Below are 23,421 nucleotides of genomic sequence, written 5' to 3'. Positions count from 1 at the left end.
CTTCCCAGTGATACCTACAACAATCAAGGTGTAACTACAACAAAACTGTGCACAAAGCCCACAAAGAGGTGCACCAAGAGTGTCCACCCAAGTAATTGGGGAGGCTGAGCCACTGGGCCCTATAGGACACCTAGCACACAAAGCCACTCTATCAACACAGGGAAGCATAAAAAATGAGGAGACAAAGAAACAGGTCACAAATGAAAGAGATGGATGAAAGCAAACTACTGGATATAGAGTTCAAAGAAGCAAAAAACACCCAACCGGAAAAACAAAAAGAAAAAAGAATCCAAAAATATGAAGATAGTGTAAGGAGCCTCTGGGACAACTTCAAGCATACCAACATCCAAATTATGGGGGTCCAGAAGAAGAGAGAGAGCAAGATATTGAAAACCTATTTGAAGAAATCATGACAGAAAACTTCCCCTACCTGGTAAAAGAAATAGACTTACAAGTCCAGGAAGCACAGAGAATCCCAAACAAAAGGAATCCAAAGAGAACCACACCAAGACACATCATAATAAAAATGCCAAGAGCAAAAGACAAAGAGAGAATCTTAAAAGCAGCAAGAGAAGAACAGTTAGCTACCTACAAGGGAGTACCCATACGACTGTCAGCTGATTTCTCAACAGAAACTATGCAGGCCAGAAGGGAGTGGCAAGAAATATTCAAAGTGATGAATACCAAGAACCTACAACCAAGATTACTTTACCCAGCAAAGCTATCATTCAGAATTGAAGGTCAGATAAAGAGCTTCACAGATAAGAAAAAGCTAAAGGAGTTCATCATCACCAAACCAGTATTATATAAATGCTAAAGGTATCCTTTAAGAAGAGGAAGAAGAAGAGAAAGGTAAAGATACAAATTATGAACAACAAATACATATCTATCAACAAGTGAATCTAAAAATCAAGTGAATAAATTATCTGATGAACAGAATAAACTGCTGAATATAATAGAATCAGGGGCAGAGAAAGGGAGTGGACTGACAATTCTTAGGGGGAAAGGGGTGTGGGGGGTGCGGGAAGAGACAGGAAAAAAATTGTACACCTATGGATGAGGACAGTGGGGGGGGGGGGTAAGGGCAGAGGGTGGGGTGGAACCGGGTGAAGGGGAGCTATGGGGGAGAAAAGAGGAACAACTGTAATAATCTGAACAATAAAGATTTAATTTAAAAAAAATAAAATAAAATAAACTCTCATATAATTTGAAAAAACACACACCAAAAAAAGCCAACAAAAACCATACCTGTGTTGCTCTCTCCATTCCATTTTTCTCCCTGCAATCATTTCATTACTATTTAAGACAAAAATCTGATCCTGTCACTCCTCTAGCTTTAAACCTTTCTTTGGTTCTGATTGTTCTTAGGAAAAAGCTCAAATCTTTTAACAGGGCTTGAAAGGTTCTTATATAATACTAGGGACACAGTGCACAAATTGGTGCACTTTGAAAGGAACTGTGGGCCGTGAGGCTGTGGTGGGCACAGGGGCGGATCTCAGCCCATCCTCCACACCCCAGCATGGCCTCTCCCGCCACGACCCCCTGTAGGTCCCCTGTCTGCCCACAGCCCCGCTCCCACTGCCACTGCTCTCACAGGCTGACAGTGCAAAGCGATTGGGGCTGGTGCCAACAGCGGGTGAGACAAGGGCCAGCACTGTCAGCAGGTGCGAACAGCAGCTGCTAGCCCTGATCACCCTTCAGGAGGACGGGGAAGTGTAGAAGCCCTGAGGGGCAATCAGGGCTGACAGCTACCACTCGCACTTGTTGATGGCACGGAGCAATTGGGACCAGTGCCAGGTGCCGGCAGTGGGTGTGAGTGGAGGGTGCAAGCAGCAGCTCTGGTGCTGGCTGCGGGTGTGAGCAGAGCTGGCGCCAGGCGGGACCACAGTACACAGGAGCAAAGAATTTTTAGTAACCACCAGAGGCTCACCCTGATTACAGTGATCGGCACATCGCCTTGGTCTGGCGCCCCTGCTCACCTACTCCACCATCCCACTGCGGCCGATGCCCGTCATGGTCCATGCATGCCCCCTGGTGGTCAGGGCACGTCATAAGTATCGGTTGTTCAGTTTGGTTGTTCTGCCATTCGGTCTTTTTACATATTAGCCTTTTATTATATAGGATGGTGTTTTTCTTTACGAATTCTGTGTTATCCTCCCAGCCCTAGGGTGAAGTGAAAGATCATGGTAAGAGCATGAACTCTGGAGACAGAATACTTAACTATGGAATCTGGCTCTTCCCATTTCATCTCATGACCTTGAGCTAGTTACTTAACCTCTGCCTCAATATTCTCATTTGCATTTTGAGATAATAACTTCATAAGGTTGTTTTGAGGATTAAAGGAAATAATATTAAAGGGAACTTAGAACAAAAACTGACATACTATAAGTGTTAAGTAAGTGTATGCTATCATGATTTGATTTTTTAAGATGCTATGCCTCTGCCTTCAGATCTCTACCTGCTTTTCTTTTCCCCCAGAACTTTCTCTCTTTAATTCTCACCATTATTTATATACTAGGGGCCTGGTGTATGAAATTTGTGCACTGGGGGTGGGTCCCTCAGTCCAGCTTGCCCCCTCTCACATACTGGGAGCCCTCAAGGGATGTCCTTGGGGGGCGGGCCTAAACTGCAGTCTGGCCTCCCTTTGTGGGAGGCGACTGGGCTGATCAGGGGAAGGCACCAGCCCCATCACCCCGCTGCTGCAACCACTGCCAGTCACCGCAGCCACCAAGGTGTTTTCATCAACACGGACTCCAATCCCTTCACCATGAAAAAATGACAACTTTTTTTAGGCATTTTCAAGATGCATCTTTCATAGGGTATAGCATTTCTTTATTATTTTTTTTTTATCCTCACCTGAGGATATGTTTCCATTGATTTTTAGAGAATGTGGAAGAGAAAGGGAAAGACAGAGAGAAACATCAAAATGAGAGGAACATTTTGATTGGTTGCCTCCTGCATGAGCACTAACCTGGGACCGGGCCAGGGAGGAGCCTGCAACCTAGGTACATGCCCTTGATCAGAATTGAACCCAGACCCTGTGGTAGGCAGGCCGAGGCATTATCCACTGAGCCAAACCGGCTAGGGCAGGATATGACATTTCTTAACCCTCCAGCAGCAGACCTTCGTTTTTTTCACCAGGAGTGTGGTAAAAACCCCTACATCACCTTCTTGGATTCTTATTACCCAAGTTACTAAGAATATTATCAGTGCCATACAGGGAGCTTAGCCAATGAGTGGTCAAAAAGGTGTTTCCTCTGTAGTTAACACCGATCCCCAGCTTGGCCCCTGCCCAGGCCTAAGGCCTTAGGCCGGGTGTTAGGCCTGGGCAGGGGATCCCCAGCCCTGTGTGATCACCTGGTGCAGGGGTGGGGGCCAGCTGGTTTGCCCTGATTGATGTCCCGGATCAGAGTGGGGGTCCCCCTTGGGTGCCTGGCCAGCCTGGATGAGGGGATGGTGGCTGTTTGCAGCTCGTCACAACCCTTCAGGGTGGGCATCCCCACTGGGGTGCCTGGCCAGCCTGGATGAGGGGATGATGGCTGTTTGCAGTTGGTCACACACCCTTCAGGGTGGGGGTCCCCACTGGGGTGCCTGGCCAGTCTGGGTGAGGGGCTGAGGGCCATTTTCAGGCTGGCGGGTGACTGAAGCTCCCAACCTCTCCTTTTTTTCATTGTTTTTTAATTCTGGGATTTATTTACCTTCTATGGCTGTCAATGGAGCTGAGAGCCAGCTTTAGCTCTGAGGCTCGGCTCCAGCTCTGAGACCTCGGCTGCTGAAAGCAGGTACCTGGGTTTGTTTGGGTTCTATAATTGTAACACTGTTGCAACTCTAGCTCTGAGGCCCGGCTGGCTGAAAGCAGGTTTCTGGGGATTGTTTAGCTTCTATAATTGCAACATTATTTCTTATGTGTCTGCAACAAGCAGAATCCGAAGTAACCGCTTGAGCTAAAGCTGACCCGCAACATTATTTCTTAGACTGCAGCTCAGAGGCCGGCAGCGGCAGGCGCGGAAACTTGGCTTCCTCAGTCACTGGAGCAAGCAAGTCTCCTGTTCGCTTCAGCTGCCTGGCTGCCGGCCGCCATCTTTGTTGGCAGTTAATTTGCATATCTCTCTGATTAGCCAATGGGAAGGGTAGCGAAGTTATGGTTAATTACCATGTTTCTCTATTATTAGATAGGATAGTTTCATGTGTTCCAGCCTGCTTTTGGGGGACTTTCCATTTTCTTTCTGATCATTGCCATTACTGTGATTTTCTTTTAAGAGGTCTTTCTACTATGTTCCAGTAGATGGCAGTGAATCACAAGATTTTTACCTCTGTGATATCCCAGATTTGAGCCTCTGTGGCTTCCATAGGACAGCACTGTCACATTGCTTGGGGTTAGAGTTTGTTTTGCCCTTACCTCCATAGGGTCCCACCCCAAGCACCCCTCCAAAGGATCAGTCACAGAGGGAAACAATTATTCTACAGTAACAGCTCTTGCTTTACAAATAATATGCTCCTGGAGCTGATTTCCAGGGCAATGGGAGCCAAGTTTTTGGAGTCAAGCAGCAACAGGGCTCTGTGATCACTGTTTGCTCTCACTGCTCATGCATGAGACTCAGACACTGTTCACTCTGGCCACTCCAAGCTTGCCCTGTTGGGCTTCCCCTTAGCAGCTCTCTGTTCCTCCCAGCTGAATGAAGTGCCTGTTACCACCAGCTTTTCCCCCTCTCCCAGCCTGGCTGTGAGTTCCCAGCTGAGCTGTGAGCTTTCGGCTGCACGACTGCATCTACAAGCTGTCTGCACTTTCCTCCCTTCTCATTTCCCTGTTTATTCCTAGATGTTGACCTTTAGTTGTTTCAGTGTGTGGGTCTCTCAGGCATGCATCTGTATTGGGCAGGGACTTCTTTGTTGAATTATAGATGGTTAACTTGTTCAAATGTCAAGGGGAAAGGAGAAGATGTGCCCTTACGCTGCCATTCCCCTGACATCACTTTTCTAGGGGGCTATTTAAAACACACATTTTTGTTTCGAATCCTCATAAGTTCTGATTCTGTAAGTTAGGCTGGAACCTCAGAGTTTGTATATGTATGTTCCCAGGTGATGCTGCCTCTGCTGGTCAGGGACCTTTTTCACTATGCTATTTGAACCAGTTTCACTGGTCAGTTTCCTAGTGAGGTTAGTGAAAGAAGACAACTTGCTACTCTGCTATATTTTTACAAAGTTCTGCCACCTGTGTCAGCATTTTTTCTGGGATTGTATACAGGTCAGCTTTAAGCTATTTATTTAATTCTTTCTTTAATTGAATTTATTGGGGTAACATTAGTTAATAAAATTATATAGGTGTCAGGTATACAATTCTACAATACATCATATGCATACTATATTGTGTTTACCACCCCAAGTCAAGTCTCCTTCCATCACCATTTATACACCACTTTACCCTCTCCTACCTCTTTCTACCCCCTCCTTCCCTCTGGTAGTTACCATACTATTGTCTGTGTCTATGAGTCTTCTTTTTTTTTTCTTTGATTAATCTCGTCACCTTTCTTATACAGCCTGCAAACCTCTCCCCCCTGATAGCTGTCAGTCTGTTCTTCGTATCCATGAATCTGTCTCTACTTTGTTTGTTACCTTGCTTTGTTCATTAGATTCCACATATAAGTTAAGTCATATAGCATTTGTCTTTCTCTGACTGGCTTATTCACTTAGCTTAATACTCTCCAGGTCAATCCGTGCATTTTCAATTTTCTTCTTTTTTATAGCTAAGTAGTTGTGTACATGTACCACAACTTTTTTATCCACTCATCTACTGATGGGCACTTGAAAGAACTGGAGAACTCTCCAGAAAAAGAGCTAAATGAAATGGAGTGGTTTATCAGATATAGAGTTCAAAGTAATGGTTTATAAGGATGCTCAAGAAACCTAATGAGAACTACTACAACAGTATGAAAAATGACATAAAGACCATAACATGGAATCCATTAGAAATAAAGGATATTATATCTGACATCAATAATACACTGGAAGGAATAAAAAGTAGGTTGAATGAAGCAGAGATTTGAATCAGCAATTTGCAAGACAAGGTAGAAAAAAATCTCCAATCAGAGCAGTAAAAATAAAAAAAGAATTAACAAGAATGAGGATAATTTAAGGGACAGTTGGGATAACATGGAGCATATCAAATCCACATCATACGGGTACCAGAGGAAGAAGAGAGAGAGCAAGGGATCAAGAAGCTATTTGAAGAATTATTTATTTAATTATTTAAACTCCTTGAGAATAACTGAAAAATCAATTGTTTCTGGAATAGCGTTTTCAATATGGGACTGGCCAGGAACTATAATTAATGAAAGCTATTAATCTCAAGATGGAATATTGAGTCAATATTCTAGGTTTGTTTAATAACTAGGTTGATTTTAAAGGAGGAAGAAAATGCTAAGTAGTTATTGTTAGATAGTCATAGATCACATTTAGGAAGATAAATAAGAATACTAGTATATGTTTTCTAATGTAGCTTTACATACACAAAAATGTACAGGTTCAAAGAAATCTTGTAAATGAGAGTACTGCTCTAAAAATATTATAAAGTCTTCAAATTTCTTGTGAAAAAATAACACCTGGAAAAAATGCTTTAATGCTTTCAATGTTCACCAAATGTTTACCTTAATTTTCCAACACTTAAAGTACTAACTCTATGAGTATTTATTACTCATACTTCTTAAATGTGAAGGTCAGTTACTTGTGCCCCAGATACATTTGTGAGCTTGCACAGATCCAATATCTTGATTCATTGACCTATGAAGTAAGAAATCCATGATTTTATTTCTGTAAAGAGAGAAGAGAAAACATAAGAGCCAGAATAAAAATAGTATCTTTTACTGCTTGTTTTTCCTCATGGATTTCTCAATTCTCTGTAATGAATTCCATGATTCTTTAAAAAAGGATTTTTGTTAGCCAGAGAAACTTTCCATCAGCTCTCTTGCTTGCCAAAATTAATACTCATGATATGATATGTGCTAACCCAATAGTAACAAACTATACCTCTAAAATTTTAGCTTCATGTAGAAAAGCAGCTTAAGTCATATGTTCATTTTACCACTTGTATTTTAACTGAAATATGCTTTCCTTCCTTTTCAAGAATTATTAAGATTTATTACTTGAATAATTGTACTATGTACTAGACTGGTGAATAAATATTAACCAGTAGACAAAGAACTGTCCAGGAATTCCCTTCTAGGTTGAACCACTGACTAACCTTCAGTTTTAAGGTCTTTTGCTTGTGAATAGGAAAAATGGTCAGAAAAGTTATAAAAATCAGAGGATTTAAATAAATATTGATACAGTAGGGCAATCAACCAGTCAACAGCATTGATCATAGGAATATTTATGTCCCCATCTTCCTCTCCTTTGGCCTTTTCTTCTCCCTACCCCCAAATAAATTTCTTGTAGTTCTTTTGTTCCAGGCTCCATCTGCCATTTTATTGTGTTTTGCTACTGTGCCTGGTATGTAGTTCTTTTCACTTTCTCATAGTATCTTCTTTACCTCTTTCAAAAACTTGCTGAAATCTCAGCATTCCAAAGAAGTCCTGGAAATCACTTGAAAGACATTTCCTTTCTCAATCCAGTCCCCAGGGTGTGGGCCACACACAGAGTGAATGGGATAATTTCACAGCACATTCCTAGGCTGTTCTAATCATAGAGGATGTCTGATTGTGATACACACATACCACAGAGTCAGTGATTTCAGCACACAGAAAATGCTTTTATAGGTGGTGATTACCATTTGAGTGGTTCTCCCCCCCCCCAAAAAAAAATAAATAAACCAGAGAGAAAGAGCAACAAAAGGGTATAAGAAATAGGAAATAAGAATCCTTCACCCAGAAATAAGCCCTCCAAATTAACAAGTATCTGCACCTAACACTTACACCATACACAAAAATAAACTCAAAATGGATAAAAGACTTAAAGGTAAGATGGGAAACCATTAAAATCCTAGAAGAAGCCATAGGCAGCAAAATATGAGACATATGTCATAGCAATATCTTTACAGATACAGCTCCTAGGGCAATGGAAACTAAGGAGAAAATAAACAAATGGGACTACATAAAAATAAAAAGCTTCTGCATAGAGAAAGAAACCATCAGTAAAACAACAAGAAAGCCCACTACATGGAAGAACATATTTGCCAATATTATCTCTGATAAGGGTTTAATCTCCATAACTTATAGGGACTCATGAAACTTAACAAAAGGAAGATAAACAATCCAATTAAAAATGGGCAAAGGACCTAAATAGACATTTTTGAAAAGAAGACACAGAAGGCCAAGAGACATATGAAAACATTAGAGGCCCGATGCACAAAGATTCATGCAAGAATGGGCCTTCTTTCCCCTGGCTGCAAGCACCACCTTCACTCTGGCCAGAGCCGCTTTCCACCTTCCCACACTGCCCAAAGGCCCTGAGTGGCTGGGGCGGTGCGGAACACCTGCATGGTCACCATGGTGATGACTCAAACATCACGCCCTGACCCTGGCCACTCTGCACCTGCATATGCAAATTAACCTGCCAGCTTTGTTGGGTTTATTTGCATACTCACCCCTGATTGGCTGACGGGCATCACGAAGGTATGGTCAATTTGCATATTTCTTTTATTAGTGTAAAATAGATGCTCAAAGTCACTAATCATCTGAGAGATGCAAATCAAAACAACAATGAGGTACCATATCATGACTGTCAGAATTGCTATCATCAACAAATCAACAAAGGACAAGTGCTGGAGAGGATGCAGAGAAAATGGAACCCTTCTTCACTGCTGGTGGGAATGCAGACTGGTGCACCCACTGTGGAGAACAGTATGGCATTCCCTCAAAAAATTAAAAATGGAACTTCCATTTGACCCAGTAATCCCACTTCTAGGAATATATCCCAATAAAACAGACACACCAATCAGAAAGGATATATTTACCCCTATCTTCATAGCAGCACAATTTACAACAGCTAAGTTTTGAAAACAGCCTAAGTGCCCATCAGCAGATGAGTGGATTAGAAAACTGTGGTACATATACACAATGGAATACTATGCTGTTGTAAAAAAGAAGGAATTCTTACCATTTGCAACAGCATGGATGGAACTGGAGAGCATTATGCTAAGTGAAATAAGCCAGTCAGAGAAAGCTAAATATCACATGATCTCACTCATTTGTGGAATATAATGAACAACATAAACTGATGATCAAAGATAGAATCAGAGTCATAGAAGCATTGAACAGACTGCCCAACCTATGAGGGAAGGTGGGGGTGGGGAGAAGGTAAGAGATCAACCAAACAACTTGTATGCATGCATATGAGCATAACCAATGGACACAGACAAGGGCATATGCTTGGAGTGGGGGCAGCTGGGGAATGGTCAATGGGGGAAAAAGGAGACTTGTGTAATACTTTAAACAATAAAGAATTTAAATTTAAAAAAACGAATCGCAATTAGTCTAGTTTGCCTGATGTCAAAAACATATTCCATACTTAGTTTACTGTTTTTTAATGTAATTTTTCAATGATATGTGCATACATTTATTCAATATAGGATATTTTTTCTTCCAAAAATCTGTTTATTTAATTTGCATTTTTTCAATCCTCACTGAGGATATATTTTCCATTGATATTTAGAGAGACTAACTGGGAGGGAAGAGGGAGAGAGAGCGACATTGATGTGAGAGAGACACAGTAATTGCTTGCCTCTCCAGTGATCCCTGACCAATGGGACCAGGGATACAACCTGCAACTGAGGTATGTGCTCTTAACCGGGAATTAAATCTGAGATCCTCTAATCTCTGAGCCAAACTCGCCAGGGCTAATTTGCATTTTAAACAGTTTTATTGGGGTATAATTAATATACAAATAACTGTACACATTTAGTGTGTACAATTTGATGAGTTTGGTTATATACAAACACCCATCACCACACTAAAGGTAAGAGGCATATCCAACACCTACCAAAGTCTGTGTTCACTCATTTTTTTGTGTGTGGAAAGATGCTCAACATTCTTAATTATCAGGAGATGTTTGTCATATATTATCTATCATATCATCTATAATATTGGTAGATACTGAATTGTGAGAAATATATTCCTTTGTGTTGAAATTCTCTCCAAAATTTTTTTTACAATGTATATTCTCCTAAGAAAAGTGGCTCATCTATGTTTTTGTTAATGCTAGGTCATATTCTTTATGAATTAGTTTTTCTTAGTCACTACTTTGCAATGAAGTTACTATGAAAATGTGAATTTTAAAGAAGGAGAGGGGCACTAATTTACAGTATTAAAGGAAGAATTCTGTTGGAATATAGAAGGGCACAGTCATCACAATACTTTTTAAAAAGTGATTAATATTTGAGTTGGGGGAAAAGGATTATCTAGATGGAAAGAGAAGCATCAAAAATGCCAAGGTGAATAGACTCCAAAGATGATCATTGTTTAGTTTATAATTTTTCTTTGAGCATCCCTGGTGGAAAATTCTTATATTCTTGAATATATTCTTAATATGACCCTTAAAACATGCTTTAAGAGCCAGTGATGTAGTGTTGGAAATTTTGGCATGTGAAAAAGTTTTGTTGGTATGGAAGGGGTATGCATTTGGTTTGATGTTCACTGGCTTAATAATTAAGGGAATAGACACAAGAAACCTTTATAAAATTGCTTAGGTAATTCTCTTCAGTATGGTTTCTAGTTGCATTTTTTTTGTATTATAATTCTTCTTTAATGCCAAAGAAAATTTTTTCTAGACTTTAGACTTGGCTTTTAGAAAACTAAACATTTTTGTTGATGTCATTAAGATAATAGATGATTTGGGAGGCTACTATTAAGTCAATTTACAAGTACAGGGAGTTGGGATTACGGAGCACTTATGAACAAAATACATCTGGTGTTTATGTGAGTGTGTGTTTATAAAGGCAGTTCCCACTTTAAGAACTGATTGTTTTTAAAAATTCATTTTAAAATCTGTTGTTTGGTACCTAAAATATATTTTCCCTTAGGACCAAATGATCTATATAATGGTTAAGTTTCCACACCATCTTTTAAACTTCTCTTTAACCCACACCATTCCTGAAATGTCCATGAATACTAATATCATTTTAAAAATACTATTATGTACAATGCTGCTTTCCGGAAGAATGAGCTTGAGTGCCATTTGGGGATGCTAAAGCATCCTCTTCCACCTTCTGCAAGTCATGCAATGGAAGAAACTAGAAAGGAAACAAACTGATTAATTAATTAATTAATTAAGTGGGAGAGATTGCTGAAGGTGCTAAGAAACTCGTCCACAACAAAGCACTGGAAAGCAATTAAACACAAGAAGAAATAGAGTAGTTTTCAGGGATGGAAAACAAATTGAGAGGCTTCTAGAAGAGATGCAGGAGAAGAGAAAATCAGAGAAGAAATATTTGAAAAGAGAATCTCTGAGAATATTTTTATTTGGAAGAACAAAATGCCAAGAGTTGCTAAAACAACTTTGAAGAATAAGGTAAAACTATATATATATATATATATGTATATGTATATATATATGTATATATGTATATATACTAGAGGCCAGGTGCACAAAAATTTGTGCACTCGGGGGGGGGGGGAAGGGGGGGTCCCTCAGCCCGGGCTGTGCCCTCTCACAGTCTGGGACCCCTCGGGAGATAACGCCGTGCGGGTTAGGCCTGCTCCCGGGTGGCAGAGGGGAGGCCCAATCCCAAGGTGCAGCCCCTGGTCGGGCTCAGAGCAGGGCCGATTGGGGAGTTGGGGCGCCGCCCCCTGTCATGCACAGAGCAGGGCAGATGGGAGGTTTCGATGCCACCCCCATTCACGCTCAGGGTAGGGCTGATTGGGGGGGTGGGGCACCGCCCCCTGTCACACTCAAGGCAGGGTCGATGGGGAGGTTGTGGCGCCACCCCCTGTCACGCACAGAGCAGGGCCAATCAGGGGGTTGGGGCACTGCCCCCTGTCACTCACAGAGCAGGGCCCATCAGGGGAGTTGGAGCTCTGTACCCTGTCATGCACAGAGCAGGGCCCATCAGGGGGTTGGGGCGCCGCCACTCTCACACTCAGGGCAGGGCCAATGGGGAGGTTATGGCTCTACCCCGTCACATACAGAGCAGGGCCCGTGGGGGGGGGGGGGGGTTGGGGCACCGCACCCTGTCACACACAGAGCAGGGCCGATCAGGGGGTTGGGGCACTGCACCCTGTCACACACAGAGCCACAGGGCGATCAGGGGGTTGGGGAGCTCCCCCCTATCAGGCACAGAGCAGGGCTGATCAGGAGGTTGGGGCGCCTTCCCCTGTCACGAACAGAGCAGGGCGGATGAGGTTTCGGCCCCGCCCCCTGTCACACAGAGAGCCACAGGGTGATCAGGGGGTTTGGGAGCTGCCCCCTATCATGCTGATCCTGGTGCCGGGAGACCTCGCGGCTTGCCTGAATACAAAGGGCTGAAATAAATGAGTAATCGTTAACATAAAATAGTAGAACATTTTAATAAAAATTAATATTTTTTCTTGAACATGAACTTACCAGACATGAATAACTGCACAAATTAATAAGCATAATGCAAATAAACCTATTTTTCTTGTTCTCCAAAAGCAAAATACTTCCTGTTGCGCACACCAAACAAGGCAGTCCAAGACTAATGACATGGCAATCGGCTGCTGAAACACTCACTGCTAGTATTAGTGGAGAGAAATGGTGCACCTGCGCATAAGGCGAGTAAGGGAAATGAATGCAACACGATTATAGTAATCAGTCATTATCAAACGTTGTAGTTCGTTATTAATAATTATGTATCACAGGGTATTGTAAAAATTAAGTTATGAAATTTTTATGAAAACATTTCTTACATACCATGATATTGGCTGGGCCGCAAAAATATTCATTGTGGGCCGCATCCAGCCCAAGGGCCGCGAGTTTGACATGCTTGATCTAGGTTAAAACACTTTTGAAATGCCCCCTTTCAGACCCCTCCTTCTAAAGTGTACAAGAGAGCACATATACTAACTATCCTTTAATCCAAGTTGATTCGTCTCACTTACTTGTAATCTTCCTTCTCTTCCCTCCTTAGTTTCAAATTCAAAGAAACTGCAAATTGTTACTCTCCCAAGCATTTATCTCAGTCTGCTAAGATCTTGCTTCCAGGTATATTTTCTGTTTGACTCAAATATGTTTTTATAAAAATTCTGTACAGGTTTTGATGTTCTTATGTTGACAGTTTATAAATTAATATTTATTTGCCATATGGACCTGTATTAAGTTTTTACTGCTGCTGTAACAAATTACCACAAATTAAATAGCTTAAAACAACACAAATTTGTCTCACAGTTTTAGAGGTCAAAAGTCGGAAATGGGTCTCTCCAGTTAAAATCAAAGTGTCAGCGAGGGCTGTGTTTCTTTCTGGGGCTCTAGAAAGAGTGGGTTTTCTTGTTTTTCCTAGCTTCTAGAGCCAGTCTGCATTCCCTGGCCCCGTTCCTCCATCTTCAGAATCGGCAACATTGAGTTGAATCCTTTTCATATTGCCCTGTCTGGGTCTTTCTCACTCATCTGCCTCCCTTTTGTATGCTTAAGGACCCTTGTGATGACCTTGGGCTCACCTGGATAATTCTTTATCTCAAGGTCAGTTGATTAGTGATCTAATTCCTTTTGCCATGTAAACTAACCTGTTCCAAAATTCTGGGATTAGGACATGGATTTATTTTAGGGACTATTATTCTGCATACCACAGGAACTACCTAGTAGTTAAATTTGCTTATGCCTAATGACTTTGCAATTTTATTTCTAGATAAATAGTCCCTTCAGAAAATATAGCACATGTTTAAAGGGATTTATATAATATTCAGCATTGTTTAATAGTTAAAAATGAGAAATAACCTAAATGTCTATCTGCAGGAACAGGGATAAATTGTGTTCTATTGATACAATAGAATATTATACAATAGGTAAAAAGAATGAACTAGAGGCTATAAGCACCAACATGGGCATTTCTCAATAACAAAAGGTTGTAAGAAGACATTTATCCTATGGTACCATTTTTTAAAAGACATGTTTTTATTGATTTCAGAGAGAGGAATGGAAAGGGGGAGAGAGAGAAACATCAGTGATGACAGAGAATCATTCTGTACACCCTGACCAGAAATCAAACCGTGACCTCCTGGCTCATGGGTCAACACTCAACCATTGAGCCACACCAGTCAGGCTATGGGACCATTTTTGTAAGGTTTAGAAACCAGAAGACAACCATATCTTATTTATGGACATATTGCTTGAGATATAAATAACCCTCACCTAAACTACAATGTTTTTAGACGCACCTTTAGCCTTTCACTGTTGTGTTTATGCCCATTCATAAACATATAACCTTCTTCTATAGCAGAAGTTAGTAAATTATGGCACTGTGGGCAACCCAGCTTTTTTATGTGAATCAAGTTTTATTAAAATACTAGGGGCCTGGTGCACGAAATTTGTGCACTGGGTGTGTGTGTGTGGGGGAGTGTCCCTCAGCCCAGCCTGCCCCCTCTCACATACTGGGAGCCCTCAGGCGTTGACCCCCATCACCCTCCAATCGCAGGATCGGCCCCTTGCCCAGGCCTGACGCCTCTGACAGAGGTGTCAGGCCTGGGCAGGGGACCCTCATTTCCCCCCATCACTGGTTCTGCCCCCAGCCCAGGCCTGATGCCTCTGGCCCAGGCATCAGGCCTGGGCAGGGGACCCCCCAGACCCCTCCGATTGCTGGCTCTGCCCCTTGCCCAGGCCTGATGCCTCAGCCAGAGACGTAGACCCCCATCACCCTCTGATCACCTGATCGGCCCCTTGCCCAGGCCTGACGCCTCCACCAGGAATCATGCCTGGGCAGGGGACCCCCATCTCCCTCTGATCGCTTGCTCCACCCCCCGCCCAAGCCTGACGCCTCTGACCCAGGCTTCAGGCCTGGGCAAGGGGACCATCATATCCCCCCAATCCCCGGCTCAGCCCCCCGCCCAGGCCTGATGCCTCGGCCAGATAAGTTGACCCTCATCACCCTCCGATCACCAATCACCGGATCAGCCCCTTGACCAGGCCTGAGGCCTCCGGCAGAGGTGTCAGGCCTGGGCAGGGGACCCCCAGCTCCCCGCAGTTGCAGGCTCCGCCCCTGCCCAGGCCTAACGCATCTGGCTGAGGCTTCCGGCTCGGGCAGCAGGGACCCGCAGCTGCAGCGGCTCCGCGATTGTGGGCTCCGCTTTAGGCCCAGGCAAGGGACCCCTAGCTCCCGGGACTGCCAGCTTCGACCGTGTCCAGCTCCCATCGCTGGCTCCACCCCTACTTCCTGCTATCACTGGCCAGGGCTGCAAAGGCGCCTGATTCTCTGATCATGGCTGGGGGGCGAAGGCCCTGCCCCCCAGCTCTTAGCTCCCCCCTGGGTTTCCGATCACTGTCAGTGGCAGGGGGCTTCTTCCTGCTTTCCCTTTTGCCTCCCTGCATTGTGCCTACATATGCAAATTAACTGCCATCTTGTTGGCAGTTAACTGCCAATCTTAGTTGGCAGTTAACTGCCAATCATAGTTGGCAGTTAATTTGCATATAGCCCTGATTAGCCAATGAAAAGGGTATCGTCGTATGCCAATTACCATTTTTCTCTTTTATTAGTGTAGATAGGCTACCCACCTTTTGGTAAATAAAGTGTTATTGGACTATAGCTGTACTCATTCCTATATTAGCTATGACAGCTTTCATGCTACAATGGCAGAGTTGAGTAGTTCTGACAGATTGGATGGCTCTCAAGTCTAAAATATTTAACACTGGCCCTTTAAGTAAAGGATTGTTAGTGTAATTAATACAGATTGAGATAACACCACTTTTCAGTCCCAGGCATTGAGCTAGTCCCTCAAAGTTGGAGTTTTCTAGTGATATAATGAGGATACAATGGTGTTTAGAGGGTCCTGCCCTAAAGGAACTTAAACTAATAGAGAAAGAGATATTAAGTAAGTTCAATAAAATGTAAGTTTATCCTCTAGGAAGGAAGTTATTTAAAACACAATGATGCAGAAAATGACAACTTTCTTCAGAGGTCGAAAGGACAAAATATATGAGAGTTAACAGATAATGTACCTGGCTCATAACAGGATTTCAGTGCTGTGAGTTTATGATTTTATCTATATTTTTATACTTGTGACTGTCATCATTCTTTGAGACTGCATGAATGAAAGTAAAGAAATAAAGGCAAGAAAAGGGTCAGAAAAAGAATACTTTGAAAGTACATCTAATAATAAAATACAGAATCAACAAACCTATTATTTTTGAAATATTAAGTTGTAAACACTAAAAATTGTCATTCCTTACTATGCTGCGGTAAAAAAAAAAAGGAACTCTTGCCTTTTGCAACAGCATGGATGGAACTGGAGAGCATTATGCTAAGTGAAATAAGCCAGTCAGAGAAAGATAAATACCACATGATCTCACTCATTTGTGGATTATAGAGAACAACATAGACTGATGAAAAGGGACAGACCCAAAGACTGAGAAACAGCGATCAGGCTATCAATCCCCAGAAGGAAAGTAGGGGAGGGCGGGGGTAAGGGGAAGAGATCAACTGAAGGACATGTATACATGTATATAAGCCAAACCAATGGACATGGACAACAGGGGGATGGGAGCATGAGTTTGTGTGTTGGGGGGAAGTTGGGGGTTAATGGGCGGGGGGATGAGGACACATTTATAATACCTTAACTAATAATAAAAAAAAAAAAAAGAAAAAAAAATTGTCATTCCTTCATCTCGGGGCTCCCAGACTGTGTGAGGAACCCCTCCACCCCAAGTGCATGAATTTCATACACTGGGCCTCTAGTTAAATAATAATAATAAAAGCATAATATGCAAGTTGACCAAATTGCTGAACAGCAGAACGACCATCCAGACGACCATGCTATGACACCCACCGGCGCTAGGCCAGCCAAGGTGGGTGCGATACATTTGGTCGGGGGCCCAGCCATCGCCCCATGATTGCCCTGCAGAGGGAGGGCCAGGCTACCTGGCAGGTGGTGCTGTGATTGGTGGGCGGGGCCTCCTTCTATGGGGTGATTGATCTCGGGGCTCCCGGACTGTGTGAGGAACCCCTCCACCCCAAGTGCATGAATTTCATACACTGGGCCTCTAGTTAAATAATAAAAAACAAGGAATGACAATTTTTAGTGTTTGCAACTTAATATTTCAAAAATAATAGGTTTGTTGATTCTGTACTGTATTTTTAAATTTTTTTGAAAATGTAAATCAGTAATTTTCACCAGAAAAATAGCCATTTGATTTTCCTAGTGCTAACTATAAATAAACTGAATAATATTTCTCAAATTATTTTGCTTGAACTTTCATACTAATATTTGCTGGAACATACATGCCTATAAATTATAAATATAGTCCTATATAATAAAAGACTAATATGCAAATTGTCCCCTCAACCTGAGTTCCACTGGGAGTTCGACCAGGGGGCGGTGCTGGCTCACCAACTGCCCGTGGCCCCTCCCCTGGCTGGCATGCAGCCCCTCCCCCACCAGCCCCGCCCCTAATTGTCCTCCCACCCAGATTGGGGCAGGCCGGCCAAACCCCACCTGTGCATGAATTCCTGCACTGGGTCTCTAGTTTATTTATAGTATACTAAATAATTTTTTGAAACAAATCCTATTTTCTGTAGGAGAATACTTTTTTTTTTTTAATTAACTCTTAAGGCTAAAAAAAGTGTAGATAAATTGTCATCATAATCATTACCCATTTTTATTTACTGAGTTTGTAAGGCCTATTCAGTTCTCTGCAGTATAAGTTTAACTCTACTATTCGTCCATCATGATTCCCAAAATGGCCATTAAAGTCATTTTGGCTCATGTTAATTTTCTTACGAACAACCACTTTTATCTGTCTCCAGGATAATAATAGTTTATATGTGATATATTTTTCCCTTCTTCTCTTCCCTTTGATCATTCAGTGGCCCCAAGCACTTGTTCTCTTGGGAGCAAATTTGTTCTCTAAGGAGGAGCTCGGCTTGCCTTGACTAAATGATTTTCACTCAATTACAAAACAATTATTCTCTGGGTTTTTTTTCCTGGCTATTTTTTCAACATTTTCAACTATTATGGAAAGTCTTATAACTATGAGATTTTTAGAATTAATTTTTTATGATAATGCTTCTTCAAAGGGCATTTGGCTCTTTTCCCTGGTGGAATTTCACCAGGAAAGTAATTTGCTTCTCTGCTTCTAAGAAGAATTTATCTTTCAGAGCAAGTATGTCCTTTAGCAACTAGCTCAATTGCTTTTGCCCAGTCACAGGTTTGTTTAGGACTGAAACAGAAGGATATATTCACTCCTCACATTTTTTAGCCCAGGAAATAAAGCAAATAACTTAAAGTTAATTCAAAGACAGCACATAGCCAAATGTTTTTCTTTTAGAACAAGCATTCTTCTGGATCATTTGTTCCTTCACCTTGAAGAGATCTCCAGTGACTCCTGTGCTTCTCTCATTCTTTTGGTTTTCTCAATATTATGTTCTCTCTCCTTTGTAAATAGTCAAACTCTTATTCTTTTATTCTCATATTCAGTTGATCTTTTCTGTTTTCAGCATTGTGCTGGGTTCCAAAAACATAAAGTTTAATGAGTTCAATCTTGGATGCGACAAACATGCAAACAAATGTATGCAAGAATTTATAACATGTGCTGTTGAAAGATTTTGCAGAGGCTACACAAAGACAGTGTGAGTGGTTAGACAAAGTTTTATATAAGTGCTAACCTTTGGTCTGAGTTTCAAAGAATAAGAAAGAAGAGAGTGAGAGAAAGGAAGGGAATTGTGGATTAAAGGAACAGGCATGAAAATTTGGGAAATTGCCAACTAATTCAAATGACAATTTAAAATATCTATAAGTGCCTGGCCGGCCTGGCTCAGTAGTTGAGCATCAACCATTGAACCAGGAGGTCATGGTTCAATTCCAATCAGGGCATATGCTTGGGTTTCAGGCTCAATCCCCAGTGTTGCGGGGCGCAGGAGGCAGCCGATCAATGATTCTCTCCCATCATTGATATTTCTATCTCTCTCTCTCCCTTTCCCTTCCTCAATCCCCACCCCACACTGGGGATTGAGCTCAGAACCTGGGCATATACCCCAACTGGGAATTAAACTGTGATCTTCTGGTTCATGGGTCAATGCTCAACCACTGAGCCACACTAGCCAGGCAATAAAAATATATTTAAAAAACAAATATCTGTAAGTATTACTTTATATAGAAATATTTTAGTCTTGCTCACATTTTATTTTGAATGTAGGTCTTATTTCCCTAATAAAACTAGAAGTATCTTGTGCATAGGAAATTATATCCTTCACATCACCTAGACCACTATGTAGAGAATGTGCAATAAATATTTTGATTTATTTATATGTGGTAACTGAGAAGACTAGGATGAAAAATATTGTGGGCTTTAACCAATCTCACAAAGCACTGTTATTTTAACAGGATTTTCAGTGTGTAAAATACTCTTCGGTGACTCCCATAGTAACTCAAGCAAGCAGCTCTCCTTAGCTCTTCAGTTTGTGATTGTTTCCAACATATTACTAATACCATCAATCATTATTGTTAATTACTGACTCATAAGAAGAGTATTTGCCTGGTCCTTATGCTCAGTAACTTTGTGTAGAATAAATGGATACCTGAATATATAACCTGAATATTAACCAAGAGTGAAGGGAAGTCAGCAGTGGCCTTTGAAAGCATTCCTTTATGCATTCCCTGTGAGGTTTGCTCTCCTTTCTTGCAGTTACTCTGATGCTGGTGTGATTCAGTCATACCTGAAACTCTATTAGCTGCATTGTTTCAACACAATTACAGTAGCATAAAGACAAAAAGCCATAAATTGGTGGTGGCTGAACAGGAGGATCAAAATAGGCTGCGTTCTTGACAGCTTTGTTTTGCTGCAGAGCCCATTCTGGGCTTCTTAGCTCCAGACTTCACCTTATGGAAGATTATTAAATTGCTTAAATGACTATTTGTCCTGTCCTAAAAACTGTGCAGGGAGATACATTCCTTACTGAAATAATACCAGTATTATTGGTTTTTATTAGATTTTCAATGAATATTTGGGTAATGAATGTTAACTCAGAGGGGCTTGTGGGTGAGTGGAGCTACACTAAATTGTATTAGTCTGCTAGGGCTACATTGACAAAATGCCACAAAGTGGGTAGCTTATACAGCAGCACTTTATTTTCTAACAATTCTAGAGGCTAGAAGTTCAAGATCAAAGTGTTGACTGGTTGGTTTCTCCTGAGCCTCTCTTCTTGACTTGCAGATGGTCGCCTTCTTGCTCTGTACTCACATAGCCTTTTGTCTGTGTGTGAGCACCCCTGCTGTTTCTCAGTGTGTCCAAATTTCCTCTTATTACAAAGATACCCATCCTAGCAGCCTCATTTTAAAGTGAATGACCTCTTTAAAGGCCCTATCTCCAAGTACAGTCACATTCTGAGGTACTGGGTTTAGGGCTTCAACCCTGTGAATATAAATTGGAGGTGGGGGCACACAGTTCACACTATAACATAAATATTATGATTTAGTTACTATTACTGCTCGTTTATTTCTTCATATAAGCATTTGAATCAGTTTGCTTAATTTAAAAAAAATAGCTTTTTCCCCCCTTGGGAAATTTGTAGACTAATTTGGTGAGAATTAATAACTTTATGCTATAAATTTTATGTAAGAACAGGTAGCTTTTTCTTTCAATCAAGTATTTTCTGTGTCAGAAGCATTTTAAAGTTTTTCATTTTTCTTGCTAGTCATTTTTCTATATAATAAAAGCTTAATATGCTAAGTGTCTGTTCGACCATTTGACCACTCGCTATCATGCGCACTGACCACCAGGGGGCAGACACTCCAACCAGTAGATTAGCTTGCTGCTTGGGGTCCGGCCGATTGGGGCTGGGTGAGATGGGCTGGACATGCCCTGGAGCCCTCCCATGGTCCCTCCCCAGACCCAATCATGCACCAGTGGGGTCCCTCGGCCTAGCTTGCACCTTCTTGCAATCTGGGACCCCTCGGAGGATGTTGAAGAGCCAGTTTCGGTCCGATCCCCACAGGCCAGGCTGAGGGACCTCACTGGTTCACGAATCTGTGCACTGGGCCTCTAGTGTAGTTATATTATCCTTAAGCATATTATATATATTCTCTTATGTTATGCTTTTTAAGTAGCTGTAATTTTTACTGAAGGCTGTTTTTATTTGTACCAGACTTTTTATAGTTTGCAATAGTGTTGATTCTGAGTCTTTTGGATTTTCAATTTCTACAGTTCTATCATCTGCAAGTAATGTTAAGTTTGCCTCTTTTCCTTCAAGTTGTATAATGTACATTTCTTTAGTTCTTACTTCTTTGTAAAGTGTGTTAGCTAGAAATTAGCTAGGAGCCAATTATCATCCTCTAGTGTTTTTTTACTAAACTTGATGCTGGATTTTGTATTTACAAATAACTAAAAGGCATCCATCTGTTGTTATTATTTTATTAATGGTTTTAATCCAGAATATATATTAAATATTTATAAAATGTTTTTTTCAGCAACTATGGCAGTTATGTATCACTATGGGTCCAGGTTTCATGTAATCTTTCTGTGCTCAAACAAATGGAATGTCTCTAGTTGTAACTGTGTGAGTAAAGCTGTTTCAACTTCTATAAATGGGCAGGTAGTCTGGTCCTTCCTCCTGGGCTCACATGGTGAGCAGTTTCCTAGTCCCTCTGTGTGTGTGTGTGTGTGTAAAATCTGGCTTCCATACCTACACAGTCCATGAAATTCCATTTCTAGTACATATCCATGGTTACATCTCCATCTGGCTTGTATTACTTTATTTTATTTTATTTTTTTATTTATTTATTTATTTTTTTTATTGCTTAAAGTATTACAAAGGGTATTACATATGTATCCATTTTATCCCCCCGCCCTAGACAGTCCCCTAGCCTCCCCTATCACCCAGTGTCTTATGTCCATTGGTTATGCTTATATGCATGCATACAAGTCCTTTAGTTGATCTCTTACCCCCCTACCTCCTGCCCCCCAACCCTCCCCGGTTTTCCCGCTGCAGTTTGACAATCTGTTTGAGGCAGCTCTGCCTCTGTATCTATTATTGTTCAAAAGTTTAGAATGGTCTCTATTGTCCATGAATGAGTGAGATCATGTGGTATTTTTCCTTTATTGACTGGCTTATTTCACTTAGCATAATGCTCTCCAGTTCCATCCATGACGTTGCAAATGGTAAGAGTTCCTTCCTTTTTACAGCAGCATAGTATTCCATTGTGTAGATGTACCACAGTTTTCTAATCCATTCATCTACTGATGGGCACTTAGGCTGTTTCCAGATCTTAGCTATGGTGAATTGTGCTGCTATGAACATAGGGGTGCATATATCCTTTCTGATTGGTGTTTCTGGTTTCTTGGGATATATTCCTAGAAGTGGGATCACAGGGTCAAATGGGAGTTCCATTTTCAGTTTTTTAAGGAAACTCCATACTGTCTTCCATAGTGGCTGCACCAGTCTGCATTCCCACCAGCAGTGCACAAGTGTTCCTTTTTCTCCACATCCTCTCCAGCACTTGTCGTTTGTTGATTTGTTGATGATAACCAGTCTGACAGGTGTGAGATGGTACCTCATTGCTGTTTTGATTTGCATCTCTCGGATGATTAGTGACTTTGAGCATGTTTTAATATGTCTCTTGGCTTTCTGAATGTCCTCTTTTGAAAGGTGTCTATTTAGGTCCTTTGCCCATTTTTTGATTGGATTGTTTATCTTCCTTTTGTTAAGTTGTATGAGTTCCCTATAAATTTTGGAGATTAGGCCCTTATCAGATATGTCATTGGCAAATATGTTTTCCCACACAGTGGGTTTTCTCGTTGTTTTGTTGATGGTTTCTTTTGCTGTGCAGAAGCTTTTTATTTTGATGTAGTCCCATTTGTTCATTTTTTCTTTAGTTTCAAGTGCCCCAGGAGCTGTATCAGTGAAGAAATTGCTTCGGCATATGTCTGAGATTTTCTTGCCTTTGGATTCTTCTAGAATTTTTATGGTTTCCTGTCGTACATTTAAGTCCTTTATCCATTTTGAGTTTATTTTTGTGTATGGTGTAAGTTGGTGGTCTAGTTTCATTTTCTTGCATATATCTGTCCAATTTTCCCAACACCATTTATTGAGGAGACTATCTTGGCTCCATTGTATGTTCTTGCCTCCTTTGTCAAATATTAATTGAGCATATTGGTTTGGGCCGATTTCTGGGCTCTCTATTCTATTCCATTGATCTATATGCCTATTCTTGTGCCAGTACCAGGCAGTTTTGAGAACAGTGGCTTTGTAATACAACTTGATATCTGGTATTGAGATCCCACCTACTTTGTTCTTTTTCAGGATTGCTGCAGCTATTCGGGGTCTTTTTTTATTCC

Source organism: Myotis daubentonii, chromosome 3 (assembly GCF_963259705.1).
Source record: "Myotis daubentonii chromosome 3, mMyoDau2.1, whole genome shotgun sequence".
NCBI classification, from domain to species: domain Eukaryota; kingdom Metazoa; phylum Chordata; class Mammalia; order Chiroptera; family Vespertilionidae; genus Myotis; species Myotis daubentonii.
This window is presented reverse-complemented; position numbering follows the sequence as displayed.